The 4820-nt window shown below is 43.7% G+C and overlaps 1 pseudogene; it reads right to left on the bottom strand.

Annotated features, from left to right (window-relative positions):
- Window positions 1-1423: 1423 nt before the first annotated feature.
- LOC119339419 lies at window positions 1424-3408 on the bottom strand (annotated as a pseudogene).
- Window positions 3409-4820: the final 1412 nt, after the last annotated feature.

The raw sequence follows: 4820 nt of genomic DNA, 5'->3' as shown, positions 1-4820 counted from the left end.
TGGATTATGATGATGCACTCACATAGAGAAGCAACTTGGCCTGAAATTTGGCAAGGCAGGGTTATTTGGCCATTTGAAGATGCTGAAAGTTTCATACCAAATGGACATGCCAAAATAGTACCTACTTCACAAACATCCCCACTGACCAGAAACTTGCAATAATTTTGGAGGGGAAATGGTTTAAGTAAATGATCCCAAATTTGGTGGAGAGATGTTATATGGATACAATCATGATGTAATTTCTCAAAATTAATGAAACAAGATAACTCATACTTGCTTCACAACCTGAAAATATTAACAGAATCAAAGATTTGAAGTTGTGCTCACATAGATGATTGGATAGGGCTGAACATTGGAGGAGGTTCATGATATGAGCACATGAAGATGCATGCAAAATTTCAACTCATTTGGATACTCCTAGCTAGTACTTCCTTCACAATGGCTTCTGTTTGACAAAAAACTTTGAAAAATCAACGAGGAAGATTGGCTAGGCAAATGAAGTTGAATTTTGCATGAGGCAATGATTTGGACATAAAAGAATTTTCAAATAGTTTGGGAGCAAACAAGATAAGATAAATGGCACTTCCTTCACAAAATGACATTCAGGACAGAATAGAAGAAGGAATATTGGGGAATTATTTTTGAACGGGCCAAGGAAGGATTTTGACATATTTGAGCAATATATGACCCAAAGAAATTATGGGAATTATGTGGGAATTTTTGGATGGACCGAAATATAGCTTGCTTCACAACCTAGGGCAAATGAGGTTATTCCTTTAATAGAAAAGGAATATTTCCCAATAAAATAATATTGGGATTTGGGCTAGGATGGAAATGGAATGGTCTTGGAATGGGTTTGAGGATGATGAACAACTTGGGGGAGGGAATACGGATGATTTCCCAGGTGGCAAGGCCACAGAATCACTCCGAAAAGAAAAACAGAGCAAAAATCAAATAAACCAAAAAGAAAAGGAAAGGGGCCAAAAAACCAGGCTTTCACAATATGTATATTATGATATTCTATTGTGATACTACCATTCCACTTGCATAACGTGCATGTCATGTGCATGTTGTGTTTTGTGGGTGTCTTGAGAACGATACTATGATGATGCTAGTGGAGGTGCTAGATCTGTATAGTGCCTCTAGCCACTACATGTTGTCTCGGGGAAAGATGGAACATCACATTGATATCATATAGAAGAAAACTAGTTACATCTGCATAACATAACAAAACATTTTTTGATCTCAAAATGAAACACATACTTAAAAACTAAAGATGATGTAAAATAGAAGCCCCGACACGATCGTGCTTCTAACTAGACAATAATTCAGATAATTTCACGGTACAATGTGCAATAACAATGGAATGGGCAATCAACAAGTGCCCAACACACATGCAAAAACATCACGCATGTAGGTCGGGCTAACCGACATAATTATTATTCTCCATCCATGACAACATCCTCTCCACTGAAATCCTACAATGAGAAAAAAAATTGATTTAGATACACCTGTCTAGCTCAACAATTCATATGCAAAGACTATATACATGTTAATGAGAAAAGTTCTTATGTCACTTAGAAGGTTGGCAATATCATCTGATGAGAAGCCATTAATATCATTTAGTCGATCATTAAGCTCTTGCTGATTAACTATACCTTCTTGCATAGGGAGAATGGCAACTGCATCCCCGCCATCAAGGATTTGAGTCAATGTGAGGAAACCATCTGTCTGAAGGTTGGAAAGTGCAGAAATAGTTCTTCCACAATTAACCATATTAGTCTCAGTCATCGAAGTTCTGGCAGTACCAGGTGAAGAGTTGCCATTCGGAATCGTGCCTACTGAGCTTGTGTTGCTTGCTATCTTGGATGACGTCATTTGCTCACGGAAGCCTGCTAGTAATCTACTGTTGCTCCCTCCATTAACCATCTGAGATGGTGCCACTGGAGCACTATTGTGTGCCTTCAACATGCCTACAGAGTGTGGGTTCCTAGGTACGTTGAATGGAGCTACCTGCTCATTAAAACTTGCCACTAAAGTGTTGTTGTTAATGAATGGTGATATTTTATTTTGTAGCAATATCTGGTTAGATGATGTTTCATAGCTCGCTAGTTGGTTAATCCTTGGTATGTTCGCATGTGATGGGACAAGAGATGTTCCACCCCTATGAAGAATACCAGTCAACTCTACCTGCATTGAAGACTGTCGGGGGCTGTTATAATTCCCAACAAAACTTAGAAACTTGGAAAGTTGCCAACTGTACTAACCACTTGTGTAGAAGGTGCATTCATGTGTGTATGGTATTGGTTAATAGTCTATAGAGGTCGCACCTGATACTCATTTGCGGGCGCTGACCTCCTGCCACCACTTGATGTGTTTGCCAAACAACTTCGAAGATTGGACGGGATTTTGCCATTGCTTGTCTCTATCAGCTTGCTACACATGGAGTCAACATATGAAGTACCAGAACCATGTGAGGAAAATTCATCTAACGTTGTATCACTGAATATGTCATCATATAGGTTGATGGGAGGGTTGTCAAAACCAGCAAATCTTCTCGCATCTGGCGTTTGTGGAACCAAATACCTTGACATTCTACCACCATGGAGTAATGACCCCATGCTCAAGTTGCTCTGGGTTTTCGCCAGCTAGCCTAAGTGACCCGTTCCACTTAAAGAGTTTGGACTCCAGGAGGCATTGCCACCTGAGGATACATGCCATCTTTCATGTTGATGGTCATGAATAAAATTCGCCCGATTTTTCATGGATGAGTTATGTCTTTCAGTTGCATCACCAAGTGGATTTTCCTTGACTCTGTTCAAGTACAACCTATACTTCTGAAATAAAAATATAGACTATGAATAATAGGAAAGCAAACATCAAAATTAAGCATTATGGAAAAAATCAACCTGTAGATGACTTGCAATGTTATGTCTAGTGAGGTAATCCACATTCATCAGCTCCAATATCTTGTTTGGAGCAACCTCTACAAAAATGTCATTAAAATAATTGTTAATGAAAAGTACCAAATAACCACAAGCATCGTGTCAATGAATGAGGCACAAAATGTGTTGTCTTACTATCAAGGCCGATCTGGTTGATAGCTTCTAGAAACTTGTTATGTAGCTCAATTGTCCATGTCACCCTTGGGTTCTTATGGGTAGTGGATGCGTGAGTGCTCTCTTTGTTCTCGTTAGAATCATATTCATCATTGCTCTTATTCTTTGGGTCCTTACTCTTGGCAAGAGTCCCAGTCTGTACTCTCTGATCGTCATCATTATCCCTACTCATGTGGATTATTGCTTGGGATCTTCTCCTACTTTCAATATGATGCCATATGTTTTTGAGCTCATTGGTATGCACTGGCTTCATAAAATAGTCACACGCCCCATGAATTATCCCCTTCATCACAGCCTTCTTGTCACAATCCACCGATAGCACTGCATGCCATATGACCAGTGACTTAGCTTACGAATTCAAAAGTTCAAAAAATTTATAACTGAACATAAAGTATTGTCCAAGTACTTATTGTCGTGGTCCTAAGACTGACAGTAGAAAGGGGGGTAAGTATGGAGAGGCAAGATCTCAGCTATGGCGAGACTTACGAGTTCAGGCCCTTCTCAGTGGACGTAACAGCCCTACGTCTCGGTGCCCGGAGGCGGTCGATTGGATTATGTGTGTGGTATTATAGGGGGTGCAAACACTACAAAAAAAGACATATCCGTGACATTTTGGGCCGAACGAATTTTTTTCTGTCATACATATGACACTTCTATGACGATAATTATGACAAATCCCGGTATCATCATAGATGTGGTGGGCTCCTACTTCTATGACAAAAAATCATGACAGAAAATGGGCTTTTCGTCCTGCGCGGGCCGGAGACGCAGCTGCATGACATTCTTTGGGCCGTCCATGACGGAAAAAACCGTGGTAGAAGCGAGGGCGAGGAAATTTTTGGGAAGTTCCCGGTTACGGTGGGTGGTCGGGGGCCGAGCGATGCGCGTTTCTCTCGTACATGTACGCGCGTGTGTGCGAGGCGTTGTAACTGAACCCGAGCGAGGCGTTGGGCCCTAACTGAACACGAGCGATTGCACTGCAGGCTACGCGTTACTGAACCTGAGCGATCGATCGATGGCTGTTAACTGAACCCGAGCGATCGATTCCTTCGCTACTGCTGCTAACTGAAGCCGATCGATGCTGCCTCTCTAGATGAACAGTGAGCGTTGCGGGAGGGGGGGGTGGATGAGCAGTGAGCGGTGGGAGTGGATGAACAGGACCCGTGGCGTTGCCTCTGGATGAACAGGACCCCGATCGATCTCGGTTGGGGCCGGATGAACAGGACCCCGATCGATCGAGCCGGTTGGGGCTGGATGAACAGGACCCCGTGGAGGGCTGGATGAACAGTAGACGGTGGAGGGGTGGATGAACAGTAGCCCGTGGAGGGGTGGTTGAACAGGAGCCCGTGGAGAGGGGTGGTTGAACAGTAGCCGGTGGAGTAGCGCGCGGTGGAGGCTGGATGAACAGGAGCCCGTGGATGAACAGTCGCAGGTGGAGGCTGGAGGAGGTCGACGGTGGATGAACAGTAGCCCGTGGAGGCTGGAGGAGGTCGATGGTGGAGATGAACAGTATCCCGTGGAGTCCCGTTTTGCGGTACGCCACACCCCTCCCGATGAACAGGAACCCCGTTTCGTATGTTTTGCGGTACGCCACACCCCTCCCGATCAACAGGACCCCCGTTTCGACCGTAGGAGGTCCGTTTCCTCCATTTTGCGGTACGCCAGACCCCTCCCGATGAACATGATCCCGTTTCGAACGTG

This window comes from Triticum dicoccoides, chromosome 7B, assembly GCF_002162155.2.
Source record: "Triticum dicoccoides isolate Atlit2015 ecotype Zavitan chromosome 7B, WEW_v2.0, whole genome shotgun sequence".
Lineage (NCBI taxonomy): Eukaryota > Viridiplantae > Streptophyta > Magnoliopsida > Poales > Poaceae > Triticum > Triticum dicoccoides.
Note: the sequence above shows the minus strand (reverse complement) of the source record. Positions and strands in the feature narration are given on the sequence as shown.